The following is a 22,843-nucleotide window of genomic DNA, read 5'->3' as shown; positions in this document are numbered from 1 at the left end:
GAAGGGAGATATTTCGGATATAATTTACGTAACGCGAACGCGTTACGGCAGGACGCGGTCACGAGTCCCTCCCCACTCCTCTCCTCTCTCCCCTCCTCTCACGAGAAAAGGAGGCGAACGTGCGAATGTGACTTTGCCCGACCGCAAAAAACTACTTTAAACTTTTTTCATAAATGAGAGCAGTTATCTTTTAACTCGGCCAGCGTCGGCCAACTTTTAAAATGAAAAAAAAAAAAAGAGGGAGAAAAGAAAAACAACGCAACGAAATAATTCATAATCATGTATGGAGGATGGAATCGTTGTCCAAAATTAAATTCAGACAAATAAAGGGGTTTAAAGTTTCTCTGCGCGAAGGATCTCTCGTTACACGGAGAAATAATTATCATTCGATTATTTTCCAATGAAAAGTTTATCGAATAAATTACACGTGTAAATTGGATTAAACGGTAGTTTAAAGTTTCGGAGACTGTAAGTAATTATAAAGTGCCAACTCGTGAAATAACAATAGGGACGATAATTCGGTAATGTCGTTAAGCGTATTAGTTAACATTAATGATGGGCATTAATAGCGACGTTAATGCATTATATAACGTCGCAGCGAAACTTTAAATGCTAAATCACGCTCGAAATTTCGTTGTTATCTAATAATAATAATAATAATAATAATAATAATAATAACAATAATAATAATAATAATAATTACGTTCCAGATAGTATTCGATTCAGAAGCTGAATTCGAAATGTTGATTTCGTCGCGAGACGCGAAAGAGATTCGAACTCGAGTTTGAATTTTTCAAAGGGAATCGATTAGCCTTGTAAAATTTCATTTTGCCTCGGGGGTTAACGACGACACCGTTGGCCGTGCCGATTCCAAGATTCTCCCAGCCGAAACGGAGTTAGAAGAACTTTCCCCCAACTATTTTGCAAAATTTAACCGAAAGAGGCTCGTCACTTTGATAACAGATTTAACATCCTTCTAGGAATATTCCTCCAACGATATTACAGACACTTTAACGACGAATAATAATTAATCGTTCTTCTTGGAGATTCATTCGTTACGATTCAAAGGGAACCGTCGTCGATCGAGAAAAATATTTTTCTCGGGAAATAAATAAATTATCTATAATAATATTAGAAAAAAAACTTTGAAGAAGAAACGTTATAACTCGGAAGACTCGACGACTTGAGCTCGATCGGAAAGAGCACTTTCCTCTTCGAAAAGCTTTTTTTATTACGTATCATGAGATACACGCAAACAGAAGAGCTATCTTCCGTCTCTCGTTTCCGTCTATCTACTCCAGCAGACAGAGTGACAGACGAGCGAACAACGAAGCACGCACTTGTTTCCAAAGAAAGAACGCGAGTCATCGAGTCTATTCATAACGCAACCGTCTTCAACCACTTCTATCTCGATGACAGATTTCGATGGAAACTTTTCTCTCGTCTCTGGTGTTTATTTTTAATACGCGAGTCACGTTACGGATAGATAATTTAGATAAGATAAAAAATTCGCGAGATAGAGACGAGAAAAATATTATATACTAATATTATATATTAATCTAACTAATTATAAGAATCGCGATGGAGAATTGTTTTCGAAGCAAGGGAAGAATTATCCTCGAGCGAGACGTTGCCATGTGAACAGGCGCAATAAAGATAACACGTACATACACACACAAATGGAGAGAAGCAACGTTGGTAGTTTATTGGACAAGAAGGTGGCGCTTTTGCACGACAACGTTATTAATCCTCGCGCACCGACCGAGAAAAAATCTTCTCCGAATAAAGTTTACCGGCCAGTTTGTCTTTTTCCTTTACCGATATTTTGAATAATTATCGATTGATCGGACACTGATTAATCGATAAAATATTCACGAAGCAATTAAAGAAGCGTAGTTTTTTTTCTTTTTCGACGGAAGAGGAGGAAAGTTTCGACGAATAACCGTCATAAAAGCGACCTGACCAGGTTCGTTTCTCGCAGAGACGGTTTCCTTAAACGCGTTACACGGCTACGCGACCAACCCAAGGTAAACTTTTTCCATCTTTTTCCTTTACTCGAGAACACGAGATCCTTTACTCTTCCGACTCTTAATCTTTCCTTCGGGTTCAAAGTACACGTGGCCATGAACGACAAATTCGATTTCCCGCAGGCATAAGTTTCAACGAGAAAAGTACGAAAAGGGAAACTCGCGAAAAGGGGATAAATCAACATCTGGAGAATTTCTCTGTCTCTCTGTCTCTCTCTCTCTCTCTCTCTCTCTCTCTCTCTCTCTCTCTCTGTCTTTCTCTCTCTCCTCTCTGTTCTAAATTGTTCCATATTCGATAACTTCCATATTCCGATATTCTGATATTATTGGATCGATTATAAAATTGATTGTCACGAATTTTCACAGATCTTGCGTTGGATAAAATCGTTTATTTCTGTACATTTTTTTTTATACATTTTTCTTCTGAAAAACTTTGTGCAATTGAAAGATTAGCGAGAGAGGAAGAGGATAGAGGGATGAAGGGGATAAATGTTTTTAAGAGGATATACGAGCTACGAGTTGATTGTACAAGGTTCGGTATTACGGAAAATACCTTGGCAAGAACTGTCGTTGTGTAATTTTCTTTATTCGCCGTAGAAAGTAATCGTGCCACGGTATACTAACGCTACCTCTTTTCTCTTCCATCTCTCTCATGAACTTTTCCGATCTTTAATGATTTCTTTCGCTTCAGTTTCTTTCGAACAACTCAACACGATTTCCTTCACGAAACGATGAATGGAATTCACTTTTGGGAAAAATAAAATTCATTTATTTATCGTTTATATAAGCCTATGAAATACAACAGAATTCTTTTATTCATGAAACTTAAAGTAACGAATCAATTTAATTCAATAGTTATAATTTTAAAACTTTGTGAATAGATTTACAAAATCATCGAGATGAGTAAAAAAAAATTGGAAAAAAAAATTTATCTTATATGTCGAGCGAAATACAACGAAGGATTCTTTTATTCACAAAATGGATTGAAGTCACTTATTTATATAAACCTATGAAATACAACAGAATTCTTTTATTCGTGAAACTTAAAGTGACGAATCAATTCAATTCAATAGTTATAATTTTAATTATAATTTTAATTTTATTAATTATTTAATTTTATTAATTATTTAATTTTATTAATTATTTAATTTTAATAATTATAATTTTAAAACTTTGTGAATACGTTTACAAAATCATCGAGATGAGTAAAAAAAAATTGGAAAAAAAAATTTATCTTATATGTCGAGCGAAATACAACGAAGGATTCTTTTATTCACAAAATGGATTGAAGTCAATTCAATCCAATAATTATAACTTTAAAATTATTGTAAATTGATTCAAGTTACTTGGAAAGAAAAATATTATTTATTACATATCAAGCCTACGAACACAAATATAACAAGGATATGCCGATCAAAGTTGAACGTGTATTGTAATCGCGATCGCTCCTCGTAAAACGATTCGAATACTCGAGTATGCAACACAAGACAAGACGCAGCAATGTATATTACGTCCACGGTTGCGGGATCGCTCGGCGAAAGGTGGCGCACGTGTCGCGTCCCTGAAACTTGGCAACAACGCATTTTCGTACTTCAAACGAGGAACTCGACGGATAATTTAAGAAGCGATTCGACAACTTTCCAAGGAACAAAGGTAATTAATAGAAACTTAGGTATCTAACCATGTTTTTCCCCCTATTCTTCTCCTCTCTCTCTCTCTCTCTCTCTCTCTCTCTATATATATATATATATATATATATATATATATATATATATAATAAAACTCGAAACAAGATTTCATTCCTTATATAATTCGATATAATTCCTTCGCTCGAACGATTAGAAATTTTTTCTTTTCGTCTTCTGTAAAGGAGAGGATAATTTTGCAATTTCAACGTTCTCCAGCAAAATAAATGGGAATATAATAATTTCAACTACGCTCGGCTAAATCACACACGGAGAGTTAATTGGTCTCGTCCTCCTTCTGTATCGATTTATCGATTACAAGCTTCAATGGATATAATCGTCATTACGGTTGATGAGAGAGTTTCTTCCTTTCCAATTCGATAAAAAATGGGAGGCTAAGGAGAATTTGAGAACCGTGGGAGGAAAGGAGAGGGGGAAGAGAAGAACGATGGACAGATTACTCTTCCCTCGTTAGAAGAACAAAACCCATAACGGTGGAATAACGAAGGCATCTTTCTTGATATACAACGCTACTTCCAGGGATCTTATTACCGCGGTTGCTGCGCCTTTCAACCTCGTTATCCCGAAAACTCGAGTTATTCGTGCGTGGGTACAGTGGCGTAGTACGTATAAATAAGAAAAAGGGCGCCAGTTTATCAATTTTATCAGAAGTACTTTTCTCTCAATTTCCTTTCATTATTTCCAATACGCACGCACGATTCTCGATCGATCGATCGATCAGCAAAGTGGAAGAAAAGAAATATCGAAAGAAAGAAAAAATACGTATAAATAAGAAAAAGGGCGCCAGTTTATCAATTTTATCAGAAGCGCTCTTCTCTCAATTTCCCTTTCATTATTTCCAATACGCACGATTCTCGATCGATCGATCGATCAGCAAAGTGGAAGAAAAGAAATATCGAAAAAAAAAAATACGTATAAATAAGAAAAAGGGCGCCAGTTTATCAATTTTATCAGAAGCACTTTTCTCTCAATTTCCCTTTCATTATTTCCAATACGCACGCACGATTCTCGATCGATCGAACTGCAAAGTGGAAAAAAAAAATATCGAAAGAAAAAAAAAATACGTATAAATAAGAAAAAGGGCGCCAGTTTATCAATTTTATCAAAAGCGCTTTTTTTCCTTTTCATTATTTCCAATACGCATGCACGATTCTCGATCGATCGATCGATCGATCGATCAGCAAAGTGAAAGAAAAGAAATATCGAAAGAAAGAAAAAATTTACAACAAAGTTACAACTTTGGATTATCGAAATAGTTATAACTTTGGATCTCGACCAATATTGTTTACTTAATGCGTTACCTCGTTCGTTTTATTTATTTATTTATTTTTTTTTTTCGAAAGCATTCTGCACATTGGATCTGTGTTCATCTGTGTACACCGAATTCGCATTCACCGGTGAAAAGAATTTACAGATTTCTGGGATTGGCGCGTATCCAAAAAAGCCATTTCAATTACACCCACTGTCCCATTTATGTACGTGTACACACAAAGAAACGGATGAATGATCCATGGAATATCAAGAAAATATCGAAATGCGACGTGTCTTATTTTTTTTTCAATTTTTCACTAAGTTAATTGACTTTTATATAAATAAAATTTATATACGTTTCGTATTTATCAATTTTTTTTTCGAAATATCAAAACACGAGACGCCGCAGAGAAAGAGAGAGAGAGAGAGAGAGAGAGAGGCGATTGAAACGTATTAAAGCGGGACGCAGACAAAGAAAATGGCGGGCGATGCGTCGAGAAGGAGCGAAGGGAAGAAAGGCGAGCGTCCGCGTGATTTTCGAATGACCGCGTACAGAGTTGGTCGTAAATCCGCTCGGATTTCGTTATTTAATCCTCTTTCGAATCGCTATCCCGCCCTGTCAACTCACGCAACGTAGCTTCGAAACTACGGTGTGGGAAAAGAAAGTACCACCTGTGTAAAAAGGAGAAGGAAAAGAAAATTCCACGACGACGGTTACACAACTTGATAGGTTTAAGCGGATCCACGAATTGGAGAGTGTTCAACGTTTTGGAAACGGGAGCAAAGGATACGAGCGATAGCACGGTAAAGAGATACGAAGAAAGAGAGAGAGAGAAGATATCAAGAAGAAGAAGAAAGAGATTAAACCGAGCCTTAGGTACGTTTTGGGACCATCAGCCTGTCTATTAGATCATTGGATGCATTTCAAATGCGAATTTCCAATGGGGAAGAAGGAGTTGATATCCCCATTGAATTTTATTCTAATTTTCTATTCTATCTCCGTCTATATCCAATTTTACTTTTATTACATCCAATGTTTCGTTGATTTTAAATTTTTAATTTTCCTAAAAAAAAAAAAAGAATTATGCGTTTTACGTTAATTTGGAAAAATAATTTCGACGACCGATCCATGTAAATTAATTTTCTCGGTCAAAACAAGACTTGCGTTACACGGTGAACAGAATTTGGCAACAAATACGAAGTTTCCAGCGAGAAACTACGAGCCGAAAAGCAAAAGCCGTCCCATCCAATTATTAATTTTCCCTAATTGATATCAGCGCCGCCGTATTTACGGGGATATACTCGGGAAAATATAAAACACGTTCGATACCTTTTCATTTACGCGTGAAATATATGCGAAAATTTACGATACGCGCGCCATCCTTCGCGATACTCTTTCCCCCACTCCGTCGACCATCCATCCACGGCACGAAAGTAACGTCGATCAAACGTTAATTACGTTCTATTGTGTTCAACGTTTCATTAGGATGGGCGATTACCAGGTGGTGGGCGGAAATCGATTTTCCATTTATTCCCCTGCCCTCGATTATTAATTAAATTCGATGGGAATTTAGAGACGGGAGAAAGTTACGGGAGTCTGCCGGACTGGCACGGCAACGCTACGAAAACCTAACAGGTTTCTAGCGCGATAATTACTCGCCGGCTTACTAAAGGAACTCAAACGCCAAGCGGTAGGGAATTATATTACCGGCGGCGCAAGTTCTGTTTCCGTTTCACTCTAATTGGTCAAACGATGCACCCGGGATCCTTTGTATCCTGTACAACGGCGTGTGCGCGCGCATGCGCGTGCGCGTGTTCCTTTGATGAAAATCCATCCGTAAACGTGTTAAGCGAACGAATAAGATGCGAAAGAGACGCGGACTCGAGACGATTACTTCTCTTTTCAACGGTGCCTCGTCTCGAAACATCTTACTGTACTCGTATGCGTTTACATCTCTGTTAAATATGTTAAATATGTTATAATTGATCTGGATTATTATCAGAGATTGGATTGGAAAATTTATCAAGAGTTGTTCGGGGAAAGGTTGGTCGAAACGAATAAATTAGATTTCGACATCGAACGCGACGAATAATCCGATAATTCGATCGAGGAGAAAGACGTTTAATGAACGAGTTTGCAATAACGACGTGAATTAAACGTAAATTGGAAAAATACTTAAAAACGAAATAAGGGGGGGAGAAAAAAAGTATATACATATACTGTAAAACAATCGACAAGGGGGGGAAAAAAAATCTGATATAAAGTTCGAAACTTACTTACTTGAAACGATAAAGTGCATTAAAATCTTCAAGCCTCGACTAGTATCCTTTTAATCATTTAAAACTCTTTATTTTAATTACGAGGCGTTATCCCCCCTCCCTTCTTCTTTTTCCCTTTTCCTCTTCCCTTATCCACTTTACCCGATTATCCACTACATCCGTCCTCCGTCTTCTTCGCTCTCCATTTGTTTCTTTAATCCCTCTCTCGATCTTTATCTATTTCCCTTGTCGCGGAGGGCAATAAGGAAAACGGGCCGAGGACAGGAGAATTAATCGCTACTTATTAAGCCTTTCCAACGTGTAGTACACACAGTTGCATCAGCTCGTAGCGTATCCTTAAACTTTAATCGATTAACATCAACTCTCTCTCTCTCTCTCTCTCTCTCTCTCTCTCTCTCTCTCTCTCTCTCTCTCTCTCTCTCTCTCTCTCTCTTCTCTCTCTCTCTCTCTCTCTCTCTCTCTCTCTCTCTCTCTCTCTCTCTCTCTCTCTCTCTCTCTCTCTCTCTCTCTCTCTCTCTCTCTCTCTCTGTGTGTGTGTTGTGTGTGTGTGTGTGTGTGTGTGTGTGTGTGTGTGTGTGTTGTGTGTGTGTGTGTGTGTGTGTGTGTGTGTGTGTGTGTGGTGTGTGTGTGTGTGTGTGTGTGTGTGTGTGTGTGGTGTGTGTGTGTGTGTGTGTGTGTGTGTGTGTGTGTGTGTGTGTGTGTGTGTGTGTGTGTGTGTGTGTGTGTGGTGTGTGTGTGTGTGTGTGTGTGTGTGTGTTGTGTGTGTGTGTGTGTGTGTGTGTGTGTGTGTGTGTGTGGTTATCTTCTCTCTCTCTCTCTCTCTCTCTCTCTCTCTCTCTCTCTCTCTCTCTCTCTCTCTCTCTCTCTCTCTCTCCCGACATTGTTGAATTTCTTCCAATTTCCCGCTCGTTAAGTTTAATCGAAATAGCTTAATCAACTCGAAATTTCGTTTCTTCCCTCGAATCGAGCGATGAATATCTCTTTCAACCCTTTGACTCTCGGACAGCAGATATTTATTTATGCTCGATTCTTTTAAAATATCGCTTCACGAATAGATTCGAAGAAGCTTTTTACGCATAATTTTATAAATGATATCGAATGGTTAGATTTTTTTTTTTAATTCAAATTATCGAACTACGACGTTGGTTCGATAATTGTAGAATAGAAATATTATTTTCAAAGTTTTGGGATTAGTTAAGATGAGTTTGATTGATCTCGTTGTTGAATAACGAAAAATAAAAAAGAATAATAAAAAAAGACGAGAAATAAGAATAATAGGTGAGATTGTAAGGTTCGTTCTCAAATAAGAAAAATTTTCTTTTCTTTACACAAAAGATCAAAATTTTACGCGTGAAATCGTTTCAAATTTAAATTCTTCGAACAGGCGAACGCGAGAAAATCGCGTGGAATGTTATTGGCCGAGCAGGAAAAGGAGGGGGACAATTTTGTAAAAATAACGTCGCGCGCTTGAACCGATTGAATATGAAACAAGGAATTAACGAGGCTGCGAAACGCGGTGGGTAAAAGAGGAAACTGTAGCATCCACCCAGTTCCAGAGGATTACCTTAGATTACAGGATTATTAGGTGTTGTTGAAGAGCTCCATCCGTAAATGGAGTTGAGCTTATGAAGATGATTCTCCAAATGAAAACAGCATTTCCCAAAAGCTGGACTAATTGCACGGGAACGCGAAGCGGGAAGGGAAATAAAGTTTAAGGATTTTCTTTTAACCATTGCTCGCTTGTATTAATATTTTATGCTCGTAAAAAATTTTTTTTTTTTTTAATAGAAAGAAACGAAAGAAAAAAAGGTAAAATTGCGCCTATCGAATATATGAATAAGTAAATAAAGTAATTTCTTTCGATAGAAAAAAAATATACAATATACAAGAAAATACTCTTTTTCGATTAATTAAAATCAACGATTTTATTCCTCTATTTATTAGAGTGGTATACATTATATTTTTGCGCCAATAATCATTAAAATATCGTTTTACTTTCGGTTTGATGAACAATGAACCGATTCTTTTCCGTGTATAAAGCAGATATTATTGCTTAATGTGAAAAGTTCAAATTTCAAATAACGAAAGAACGTTTCTTTTTTTTCTTTTCGAATAATTTAAAAAAGGGTAATATTTAAAGATTGGAATATCGATTAAAGTAAGTATAGAGAGGTGAAAATTATAATTAACGTTGGTTAGTTACTTAAAACGGATCTATTGGATTAGATTGGAAATTTAACCTTAATGTAATAAAAAAAAGTGAGGGGAAAAAAAATCGAGTATGTTAAGAGAGATTTTATTTCAACGATAATATTATACGGATAAATCTTATGGATAATGAAATCTGTCTGAAACGACGTTAGCATTGTCATATTTAATTGGTCATTAAAACTTCTTAATTGAAAGTCTTAATGCATTTCCAGCAATGGATGTTGGGGGCTGATGGGGGCTAATCTTGGTTTTAATAAAACGGCGAAAGGAAATGACGGATAGAGAAACTCGTCGTGAGATTAAAAGAGAAAGAAGGGAAAAAAAAATCGAGTTTTATTTCAATAATTACGAACGTACGAGGAAATAACGTGGAAAATAAAAATGGGATTGAAATTAATTTGGATAAAAAATTTACTTCAGAAAGATTATTGGCGGTAATTAAATTAAAACCGTATAAAAAAAGACATGATATATATTCGATCGAGATCCATCTTACCTATTCTCATAGAGATTAGAAGATTTGTAAAAAGCGAGAACTTTCTTTTTTCTTCTTTTTTACATTACGTTAAAAAGAGAAATTCTCGTTTAATACTCGAATTCAAGTTAAACCCTCTCTTATTAAGCGCCTCTTCTGAAAGAGAATTCCGAGAAAAATGATAGCGCTCGAAATTAATTAAGAGCGTACGATATCAACGAAAGAGTTGCACTTACCATAATTATTAATACAACGTTCTCGAGATTCTAATCGATCGTTCAAAAAAAAAAAAAATTTTTTTTCAATTTACCTTGCTTAAAAAAAGTAATTATTTCGAATTCGAGGAAGAAAAGGGAGCGCGAAATGCGGCCGAAGTGTCTGCCCGATAATCGAGAAGCGAGCGTGCGAGCGAGCGAGCGAACGTGCGAAAGCGAAAGAGAAGACGCGAGGAAGCGGGGAGTGTGGAGGAGAGGAGCGAGCGAACGTGCGAAAGCGAAGAGAAGACGCGAGGAAGCGGGGAGTGTGGAGGGGAGGAGCGAGCGAGCGAGCGTGCGAAAGCGAAAGAGAAGCGCGAGGAAGCAGGGAGTGTGGAGGGGAGGAGCGAGCGAATGTGCGAAAGCGAAAGAGAAGACACGAAGAAGCAGGGAGTGTGGAGGGGAGGAGCGAGCGAACGTGACAGAGGAGAAGACGCGAGGAAGCGGAGAGTGTGGAGGGAAAGAGCGAGCGAAAGAGAAGCGCGAGGAAGCGGGGAGTGTGGGGAGGAGAAGGTAGTTTCTCGTACGGGGACGAATTAAAAAGTTGGCGGCGCGCATCGAAGGGACGCGCTTTTTACGCGGATGGAAAACGAGATCTATACACGGTAGATGAAGAGAGGCTTCGATGGAAAGTTTTTATTGGAGGTGCTCGTGAGATAGTAGTACGGTAGTTATCTCCGGTATCCGGATACCCCGCCGGCCGGAGTTGTTGGCCTAACTTCGTACAGACACGAAAGATCGACTTCCGGTTTACTTACCGGGGAGGGAAGCCAATACGAGGGAAAAATCTTTCTCTATCGAAAATGAAATGAAAAAAGATTTCGCGACAAAAATTTTTTTAGAGAAACGTGCCTTAAACGCTTTAATTTAGATCGAAAGAACGTATTTTAAGAATCTCTAGTAGAGAAATTGTTCCACAAAGGCTTTTTCATCGACTTATTTTTCCGATATATCACGCGGGAAATTCTCGACAAACGTTTCGAGAGTATGATTCTATCCTTTTTTCTTTCTTTCTGTTTCTCTCTCTCTCTCTTTTTTGCGGAACGAATTATCTCATCGCGCGTGATAATTCGTATAATAATATTTTATTCGGAGATAGAGAAAAAAACGTTGTCGCATTATCGCGTTAAATAGAACGAATAACGGAATCGCGGTGGTGGACACCTGGCTTGGCAAACCAGAAGAAAAAAGAGCAGCAACAACCGCTGCAATATCATCGTTAAAATCTCGCGGTTCGCCGCGGTCCTCTACCACGGTCGAGAGTACATCGAAAACGGGAGAGGAGGAATAACGGGACAATAACCGGTGAGCTCTTTATTTTTGACAGCGTTTCTCGCTCCTTTTCTCCGATATCTCCCTCCCCTCATTTCCGCCCATTTCTTTGTCTCCCTTGAGAATAATTTCTTTCGCGATAACCTCAGTTGTTGTACCCTTATTCTGTTACAAAAAAAAAGAAAAAAAGAAAAAGAAGAAAGAAAAAAAACAACGTATCGGTGCGTCACCATCGATCCAACCAACGTCTTTTCAATATCCCCTCTCCCCAGGCTTGATTATACGGCCGAGAGACGTACACGTTATTCACTCGTGGAAAAAGATACGTGTGTATTCGACGTTCTTCTAGGTCACCGGAACGTCAACAATTTATGCTCGCGTGTATTTTCTTTCTTTCTCTCTCTCTCGATGTCGAGCCAAGAGTTCGATTGAAATTTCGATCGAGCGGAGAATGGTTAATCATTTTATTCCTGTTCTCTGCGAGCCTCGAACTCTTACATTCGACTTCGAGCGAGAGAGGGGGAAATTCATAAAGCGTCGCAAGTGTATTTTCTTTCTTTCTCTCTCTCTCCCTCTCGATGTCGAGCCAAGAGTTCGATTGAAATTTCGATCGAGCGGAGAACGTTTTTTAACGAAGAATGGTTAATCATTTTATTCCCGTTCTCGGCGAGCCTCGAACTCTTACATTCGACTTCGAGCGAGAGAGGGGGAAATCCATAAAGCGTTTGCACGTGTTGCGGTGTCAAGTTACGCTCGCGAAACGTCGAGTTTTTTTTCTTTTACGATGTAAACAAAGAAAACGGTCATCTCAAGGATACGATATTCCTATATAGAAGAAAAGAAGAGAGAAGGAGAATGTTTTTAAACGGTTTATATATACTTGTACAAAACTTTGAAATATATATATACTCGAATATAAACACAAAGTCATTCGCGTTGTATTTCTTTCCACGATTTTATTACTTTCACCTCCTCCCTTATATTTTCAAGAAATTTTCAAAGGGGGAGGGGAAATTAAATGGATTTGAATAAAGTATCATTTTATTCTTTTTTTCTTTCCCGTAAAAATTCGCGTATAGTGGTAAGTGAAATAAATTGATGCGACGGGAGATAATTCATAGCGAGGTAAAAGGGATCTATCCATCCATCCATCCATCCATCCGTCCGTCTATCTATCTGTCCATCTATTCCGTCTATAGCGACGATATTGTCTCGGCAAATATACACGCGTAAGATTTATGCTTTCGTAGACGACCGCGTATCTATTATGTACGCATTGTTAGGGGAGTATATATGTAGAGGACGCAGATATTCGCCCCTTGTGTGATACGGTTCGCGTATCTCTCCCCTTGTTGAACAGCTAATATCATTTTAAACGTGTGCGTACACGAGATAGGCATCGCGTTTACTACGGGATTAGAGGCAAGCACGCGTGTAATAATTTCTCGCGAAAAATAACGAGTTTCGACTTCCAATTCCTTCTCTCGAGCGTATTCTTGTATTATTCGTAAAAGAATTTCGATGTTAGAAAATTTAAATTTTTCGAAGGAGAGAAAAGGATGGATAATTGAACATCGAGAGAGAGAAACAGTAATTATACCGTTAAATGGAAAGAGAAAGGAGGGAGGAAAAAAATAACGTTTACCTCGAGTTGAATTAAATCGTCTTTGTCGAAGGAGGCAAAGACGAGAGAGATAGATAGATAGATAGAGAGAGAGAGAGAGAGAGAGAGAGAGAGAGAGAGAGAGAGATTGCATCAAGAACGTTAAACTCTTGATTACGATATCGATCGTTAGCTATATATCCAGAACGGAGAGTCCATCTGGATTATCTTCGTTGATTTAATTTATTACCAAGGATATTACCAAGTGATATAGCCTGTAGCCTGAATTATGGCTACTTAGGCTCACAAAGGGCAGTGGCTGTGAGTGACTTACCGAAACTACTCGAAGTATGGCGATCTGGTCTAGCCCGAAGAGTAGCCCCGTCCAATCTTCTCTCTTATCCTTGGCTTATCTCTCGGACCGAAACTCGATAATAGCAGTTATTAATACGGCTGATCTTCGTACACGCGGTATAATATTAGAATTACAGTGGAGAAACTTTCGAACGATTCTGTCCAGGAACGATCCCCTCCTGCAATTTCCGTTTCCTTCGATCTTAAAACGCCGTATCTTCGAATTCCAAGTAATTGCATTAAGAAATTAGAAAATTATCGTTCCTTTAAAGATTTAAACTCGACCGAAGTAGAATTTCTTTTAAAAAGAAAATTAAAAGTGAAATTGCTTTCTGAATTCCATTAAGAAATTTTATAATAAAATATCGATGATAATATACAACATTTCCTTTAAAGACGTGGAATTCCTCTCTTCCGCGTGATTGCATTAAGAAATTTCCCTTTAATATAAAATATCGATGTATCATCGATCCTCGTGTCGTTTAAGATACATCGAATTCCCTTTAAAGACGCGGAATTCCTTTCTCCTGGAATTCCGATTGCATTAAGAAATTTTCCCTTACTATAAAATATCGATGTCGATAAAGATACACCAATTCTATATAATTCCATTAAGAAAATTTTCCTTTAATATAAAATATCGATGTATCATCGATTCTCGTGTCGTTAAAGATACATCGAATTTCCTTTAAAGATGTGAAATTCCGAATAAGAAATTTTTCCTTACTATAAAATATCGATGTCTTCGCGTCGATAAAGATACAACGCAGTCGAACTTCCTTTAAAGACTTGAAATTCCGATTGCATTAAGAAATTTTCCGTTACTAAAATAATGATTTCTTTAATAATATAAAATATCGATTCAAAGTCATCAATTCGTATTCTTAAAGATATATATAGTTTTCGAATTTATTAAAAATGTGCGAGACGTAGAAAAATCCTTCTCCCGTAGAAAAACTCGACGCGTACGTATTCGCATAGGATTTGTCGAGCGAAGGAGCGGCGAGCGGTGATTGGTTCGTTCAAGGACGCGCGGCGTAAACCACGCCTCTATCGATGTTAAAAGGAAACTTAAAACTCCGTGTTTGTATCCCGCTAATCTTATTCTAGGAGAATAACTCGACACCTCTCTCGAGCTTCGTCAATTCCTCGGTGTGGACCGATGTGTACACTCGATTACGCTCGATCAGAGTTGATTAATTAACCACACCTCCCGATACGCGTACGTATCTTGCTAATAGAGCTCCGCCACGTTAATCGAGTACGCCTCGTTTAAATGCTGTCCCGATATTTTTATTAAAGGGGCTACCGACTCGGTGGCCGACTCGAAGCTGTTTTTTCATTCTCTCTCTCTCTCTCTCTCTCTTTGGCTAACGCGAAGAAACTTGGTTAAAAGTTTCCAGCTTTCCCAGTAAGGCAAATTTTTTGTTCGTTCGAACTTTGGGAAGGGAAGGGAAAGAGAAGGGAATCCCGCATTTGTCCGGGATCTGTTAGCAGCGAGCGAGGGTATATTTTTTAGATCCGTCTTATAATTAGATCTCGGAACAGAGAGGATGATTAAAGGTGGATGGAGAAAGTTTCTGTGAAAATTGTATTTAGCGGATATTTTTCTCCCGATCGTTCGAACTCTCGTTAATTATTAATTCGTAAACGTCTTTTTCGATCGACGAGAGTTTTTGGACGAGAAACAAGAGGAAAAGAATTAGACAAAACGGTTAACGTTAATTTTCATCGCAACTCGATTCGATTTTACGATTTTTGCGACGAAACGATAATTGACCCGCGTAAGACGTTTTTCCGTTTGCTCGACCATCTAATTCCATCTTTTTCGCCGTGGAACGAAACTACTGCGCGAGAATATAACGGAGATGAATTAGTTTCGCCTAACGGATGGAAAGTTTGTAAATTCGGACAATTTTCGTCTTCGAATTTGCCACGTTTCGTCGATGGTAAATAAAATTGTCTTTTTTGAAGAATTCGAGGAGACGAGAAAGGCTGGCACCAAAGGAGGGGAGGAAGTTTTGGCGGGATTTTCCTTCCGGCGAAAATAAAAAAAATAACGCGATCGATCGAGCCGACCGTAAAATTATCGACCGAGCAAAATCGATATCGGAAGCCGACAGTCTGCGAACTTAATCGGAAATGTCACCGCCGCGATTAGAAATCATCGGAGACATTACTGACTGGGGGGGAAGCACCTGTCTGCAGGTCGAGAGAGGCAATTTCCTGGTTAACCTAACCTCCCCCTCCCCCCCATCCCATCGTTTACTCGCGTATTACGTCGGTCGGGGACGTAATCGCCAGATGTCACTCTCGGATAAGGAATTTCGAATTTTATAAGCGGAACATCCTTCTAAGTAATTAGCGGCAATCTCTCTCTCTCTCTCTCTCTCTCTCTCTCTCTCTCTCTCTCTCTCTCTCTCTCTCTCTCTCTCTCTCTCTCTCTCTCTCTCTCTGTGTGTGTGTGTGTGTGTGTGTGTGTGTGTGTGTGTGTGTGTGTGTGTGTGTGTGTGTGTGTGTGTGTGTGTGTGTGTGTGTGTGTGTGTGTGTGTGTGTGTGTGTGTGTGTGTGTGTGTGTGTGTGATCTCCTCAACGGTCGGATAGGAGATTTATAATTTTATATCGTCGAAAATAAGAAAAAAGAAAAAAAAAAAGAGAAAACGTCTGGAACGTCTCTACTCGATTTTCGCTCGATAAATCATGGCACGGTTATCTCGAGGTAATTAATCTCGAGAAACGAAACGAGTTTAACTAGGCATTTCTCACGCTTTTATTTGTCCCCATCTTCGTTTCCCATTTTTCATGTATTTTATGTATGGTCGTATTATCGAAGAAACGATGTTTTAAATTCTTCTTTTTCAACTCTCTCGCAAAGCGCGAGTGAAATATCTCGCGAGACGACGATTAAGAGAAATTAAAATCAAAGAACACAATATCGGGACTCGGTATCGAACAAACGTTGCTTTTTTAAAATTCTTTTTTTTTTTTTTTAATTCCTACGAATCGATTAAATCGATGAATAATATTATTGGACTCGATACACTCGCGTCAAAGAATGTTATACGTTGTTTCTTCGACTATTAAAATCGCGTATTCTTTTATTTTAACTCGCGCAAGTGGAATATCTCCGCGTTTAAGAACACTACTGGGACTCGATATAAAAGAAACGCTGCTTTTTTAAAGTCACGATTCATGCATTCTTCTTTTTTAACTCTTACATGTCACGAATCGATTGAATCGAAGAATACCGCGTTTAAGAACAATATTGGGACTCGATAGAAACGATATTACACGTTGCTTCGATTAAAATCGCGTATTCTTTTATTTTAGCTCTCGCAAGTGGAATATCTTTCGAGCCGAAGAATATCGCGTTTAACCACTTCGGTACGGCGCCTATCGGCCACGAAACGTACTACAAAAGCGTCGCTTTTGTCAACTGTGCCCACTGAATTTCTATAATCTACAATACATGAAGGCTTTTGAATCTGTTCTTCTTTGAATTCTGTTTGGTAATTTTTCTTTTTACAATTCTTCTACTTCTGAGTCCGATGACAGAATTATTATCCTCTTTCTTTTTGACTTAACATTTACGCGTCTAAAAACGATACTGTCCTCACTTGATGATGTATCAGAATTCATTACGGATCTAAGAATGATAAAAATTACGATATAAAATAAAAAATAAAAATCTCGAAAATATGTATATTATATTATATTATATTACCACATGAATTAAAAAAGAGCTTTTATTTATTTCTTTAAAATGTAAAGAGAACTAAATATAATAACTTCTATTTTACACATGTAAAAACGTCAGAGAACCGCGTTGGGCGACGGACTGAGCGAAACTAAAATTATGCGAGCGAACACTCCGCAACAGAGATAAGATAAAATTTCTGGCTGTCGACTATAGTCGACGCTCGGCTATATGTGGGGCCATCTGTGGCCGTTGACTATAGTCGATGCTCGTACCGAAGTGGTTAAGAGCAATATTGAGACTCGTTCTTCTTTTTTAACTCTTACGTGTCACGAATCGATTAAACCGATGAATAATATTTTTGTTTAAGGACAATATTGGGACTCGATATAATCGATGCTTTTTTAAAATCGTGCATTCTTTTTCTTCAATTCTTGCAAATGAAATGTGTCACGCATCGATTAAACCGAAGAATAAACCGTGTTTAAGAACAATACTGGAACTCGATATAATCGCTGCCTTTTTAAAATCACGAGGCGACGAGTGAAAAAAATTAAGTGACGAAGGATATCGCGTTCGAGAAGAATATATTTGGAGGCGATTGGGGAAAATTGATCGTATTACCGTATCGGTCGAGTCGGGAGGAAAAATTGGGCGACTTTTATTAAAACTACGCCAGCCTCCTTCTCGAAGCGTGAAATTTTCAATAAAAATCGTCCTCGGTCCGCGCCGACAGATGGCGGTCGTAAAAGCAAACGCAGGCCCCGTTTTTGTTTGCTCGTTATTTCAAAAAGCGTCCATTAGAGGGCGAAGGTGGCCGGTGCCAAAAGTGGAACAACTTTTCCCCCCCTCGGACAAATCGCTCCCCATAAATCTATTCCCCTGTTGTCCTTCCTCTCTCTCTCTCTCTCTCTCTCTCTCTCTCTCTCTCTCTCTCTCTCTCTCTCTCTTCCTCTCACAGTGATATTACGAAGGGCGAAAGTGACAAGCCAAGCGCATTCGAATATTTTCCCCGAACGAAGAATGATGAGAGGGGGGGGGGGGAGGGAGAGAATTCCTCTTTTTTTTCCGCACACATCCTTCCTTACACATCGATTCCTTTTATTTTCGCCGCTCGAAACTTGGCTCGAAACTTTCGTCAAAGATTTCGAAATTTATGGAAGGATGGCTCCCGTTTTATATCTCGGCGCCATATCCAGCGGGATACGCGGCTGGCTTGGGGCAAAGTTTGCGGAAAACGCAAGATCGAGCGTGCATCGTTGAGAAATTTAAAACCTATGGAATTTGTTCGATAAGTATTCCGACTCGAATTCTGTCGATGATAAAATAAAGCATTGTTTTGTTATTGTTATTGTCAAAGAATTTATATCTTTTATATACGATATTTCATATATCGATTTCACGGTCGGATTGAAATTAAGATCGAAAAAGTAAATAAATATCGAGACAAAACAAAGAAATTATATTATATTATATTATATCTTTTGTTTGTATTTCATACTCGAGAGAGGAAAAAGAGAAATTAAGATAAAGCAAGAGATGGCAAAATTGTAAACAACGATTCCAGGTTTGACCTTCTCGAGCCTGACAATGTCGCAGCAGTGGATAGAAAAAACATCTTTCTCGAGAACGCTCCTAAACGGTTATCTTATTAAACACGCGTGCAAGTTTCACTCGAGTCCAACTTGAGATTTACAATCGCAGTTCCATCCAATAACGTTTCGCGGTTCCCCTTTAATTAACGAATTCACGGCAACTCGGCAAACGCGTGATTTAGCTCGGACAAACTCGCGTAATTAACATAATTCATCCGCCAAGTTTTGTGCCTCGCCTCGTCTTACGGATAAGATCGCGCTTTTCGCCCTCCCTTTCAGCTAATCGAAACCAACTCGATCATAAAATTTGCTCGCGAATATCTAAACCGCGAATTTAAAAAGTGAATCTAACGACGAGAACGCATTTTCGCATTTTCTAGATTAACCGAGTATCCTGCTCGGTCGGTCATTTTATTGCGGTTGTTACCCTCGAAGCGCTGTGGTCGCCGCTTAAATCCCGGCATTAATGCCGCGGAATAATCTTTCGAATCCATTCTCGCGCGTCTAATTTATTCGAATTGGCGCGAGACTCGATTTTTTTTTTTTTTTTTTTTTTCACTTTTTGGAAGGAGAAAAGGAGCCAAGAGAAGGAATTACGACGAGTTTGTGAAATTCGTTTAACGAAACGGAAAGCGCAAACTTTTTGAAACTTTCTTGAGAAGAGAAGAGAGAAGAGAGAGAAGAGAATATGTTCGAACTTTTCCAATCTTCTTTTTCTTCTTTTGAGTTTTTTGATACATCTTGTAATAATCTCGTTTCATGCCGCGTTCCGTTCTCTTTTTACAGAGATACTGTTACAAATAATATCGAAATATTGTTCGCTCGGTCGATAATTACAAAACAACTCTAAATCCATCGCGTGCAATTTCTTACGGCTAAAATTTATAATTTATAATTTCGCATAGACGTCAATGCGTGAAACTTTTATATTTTGATATAAACAAAATTTTATTAACTAAATATCTAATGTTATTTTATTAATAAATAGATTATTCATCAAAATTAAGAACAATAAGAATAAAAAATAATGGAAAATAATTAAATTATAATAAAACTTTTTACATTTAATTTTTTTTCTTTTTTTGAAATATCATTAGATATTACATATATACAGATTAATAATGATAAAATAAAGTCAAAATTTTTAATGCATACATTAAAATGAAATTTGACTCTGTACTGCCATAAATAATGTATATTTCTCAAGGACAAATTGTATTTTAATATTTTTATATACTTTTACGTATCTTTTTATATATATTTTTCTTTATAAAGAATGATTGAATATTCAAGTGTATATTAAAAAATATATTATTTTATTTAAAAAACAAATTTGATGATTTTTATATTCACGAAATAATTAACATCCAAGAAATATTATCGTTCGAGTTGCCGCATTGAAATGGTGACGAAGATTCACAAAGCGCATAAATAAACACGAGAGCGAAAAAGTTGATGGAGAAGAACATTTCGAAATAATTTTCGAATAATGATATAATATATTTCAAGATTCGAAGATTTCGGTCTGCCTCCGCAACAAATTCTATTTTCATTTTGTTTCGATATATCCACGACGAGGAGAAAAAAGATTTACTTAAACATCCATTGCACTTTCAACCGGTCTTCAAAGTCTATTCTAACCGAGATTTCGCGCAAGTTTTTAGAAGAAACTACCTTTTCTTCTATGATTAAACGCGGAGATTGAAAATCTATCTTCGAATAATATAATCGAATTAAAAAATGAGAACGAAACGATGGCGTGAATTTAAGGAGAGACACGAGGGGAGGGGAGACGCGGGGAGAAGGGAAACAGGCTGGGAGTGGGGGAACAAAGACGGACGGAGTTAGACGCGTTAGAATTTTTATCGTGGCGGAAGCCATTCTTCGCGAGCCTGGTGAAAAAGTGAGCGCGGGAATGGAAAGGGGAGAGGAGGGGGTCCAGCGAGAATCCAGTTTCCGGCGAAACATTTTTTTTTCCTCTTCTTTCTCTTTCCTCCTTTTTTCTCCCCTCCCCTCCCCTCCCTATTTTTTTTTTTTTTTACGAGCCGCGCCTTCGAACCGAACCACCAGAAAAATTACCAGAAATACCTAGGGGATTCCTATCTATATCGACGAATATATCGGATGTATCGCGTTTCACGCAATATTTCGCGTCGTTCGAAAACGCGCCGCGTTTAATTCTTGAAAAATAAAAGTCCAGTTCTGGGACCTCTCTCCCTATCTCCCTTTCTCTTCAGAGGACGTTAACGTTTTAACAACCGATTGCGAACACCGATGCGGTTCACCGAGAGAGACAGGGAGAGAGATAAAAGATAGATAGATAGAGAAAGAGAAATAGAAATAGAGAGAGAGATAGAGGGAAAGATAGATAGATATCTATCATAGAGAGAGATAGAGATGGATAGAGATAGATAGATAGAGATGAAGATAGAGAGAGATAAAGATAGATAAAGATAGAGATAGAGATGAATATAGAGAGATAGAGATATAGATAGATAGATAGAAATAGAGATCGAGATAGAGAGAAAGATAGAGATAGATAGATAGATAGATAGAGATAGAGAGAAAGATAGAGATAAAGATAGATAGAGAGAGAGATAGAGGTCGAGAATGAGAAAGATAGAGATAAAAATAGAGAGAGATAGAGATAGAGATCGAGATAGAGAAAGATAGAGATAGATAGATAGATAGATAGATAGAGGGGACGGATGGCACACACACACATGCGCGCACGCGCGCGCGGGCGAAAATTGGAATATTTGCGTGTTCAAATTTATCTATTCGTAGAAAATAATGTAACATCGAAAAACACACACGCACGCACGCATGCACGCACACACACACACACACACGAAAATTGGAATATTTGTGTGTTCGAATTTATCTTTTCGTAGAAAATAATGTAGAACATCGAAAGGCACATATTACACACACACACACACACACACACACACACACACACACACACACACACACACACACACACACACACACACACACACACACACACACACACACACACACACACACACACACACACACCACACACACACACACACACACACACACACACACACACACACACACACACACACACACACACACACACACACACACACACACACACACACACACACACACACACACACACACACAGAGAGAGAGAGAGAGAGAGAGAGAGAGAGAGAGAGAGAGAGAGAGAGAGAGAGAGAGAGAGAGAGAGAGAGAGAGAGAGAGAGAGAGAGAGAGAGAGAGAGAGAGTAAAAAAAAATGTTGGAATGGAGAGGGATTTATCTCGATCGGGCGATCGGGAAGACGATAGAGCGTGGAGGCGAGTACATCCCCGTGAATGGTTGCACGGCACGTTCGATCGGCCGCGGTCATGAATGTCTATCGGATCGACTCGGAGGCTTTCCCCGGATCCGAATGTAAATACCCGAGGTATCAAGGTTTCGAGTGCGGGGCTTTCGAATGGGCGTGAAAGAGAGGGAGGGGGAGTGGAGGGAGGCGGAGTAGTATTCAGGTTGCGTGGCGCCGCCTCGGTTCGCGGCCACAATGCCTCGAAATGTCTGGCCGAGTTTTCCCTCCATTCAACGCGGACAGAAACGAAAAAAGAAAAACGTATCGGCCGTGAATACGAATAGGGGCGAAAGATACGCCACGCCACGCCTCGCACGCGCGTCTTATCGCGCCCCTCCACATCCGTCGAGTGTCGAGTATCGTTGCGCGACGTCCAATTCTCTCCCCTCCCCCCTCTCTTCCTCTCTTCAATCTCGAACCCGAAAACAATCGCTCCTTTCGAGATCGAAATAAGAAGAGGAGGCGTGCGTCATCTCTTTCTCCCAGCTTTCGTTGTAATCGCTTTCGAAACGAGAGAGAGAAAGAACGGTTAGAAAATAAAAGAACCGATCAAAAGGTTGAAATTTATTCCACTTGGCGGAGCGTGTCGCGTCGTCCACGCCTCGCGTCCACGAATCGCTTTGTTTCGGGGCGGGCAATAAACGGTGTCCATGCACGAACCGAGCGAGCGAGCGATCGATCGATCGAGCGGGCGGGTCTAAATCGGGCGCTCGTTTCATACAAATTTTCTCCTTCCTCCATCTTCATTCGTCCGTTCT

General features: G+C 38.8%; 1 protein-coding gene across 1 annotated transcript in view; it reads right to left on the bottom strand.

Annotated features, from left to right (window-relative positions):
* The window catches only part of LOC413503 (TWiK family of potassium channels protein 18-like), a 237,794-nt gene that overhangs the window by 71,361 nt on the left and 143,590 nt on the right, over window positions 1-22,843 (bottom strand). The gene's annotated exons all lie outside the window — the stretch shown is intronic.

Source organism: Apis mellifera, linkage group LG3 (assembly GCF_003254395.2).
Source record: "Apis mellifera strain DH4 linkage group LG3, Amel_HAv3.1, whole genome shotgun sequence".
Classification (NCBI taxonomy): Eukaryota; Metazoa; Arthropoda; class Insecta; order Hymenoptera; family Apidae; genus Apis; species Apis mellifera.
This window is presented reverse-complemented; position numbering and strand designations above follow the sequence as displayed.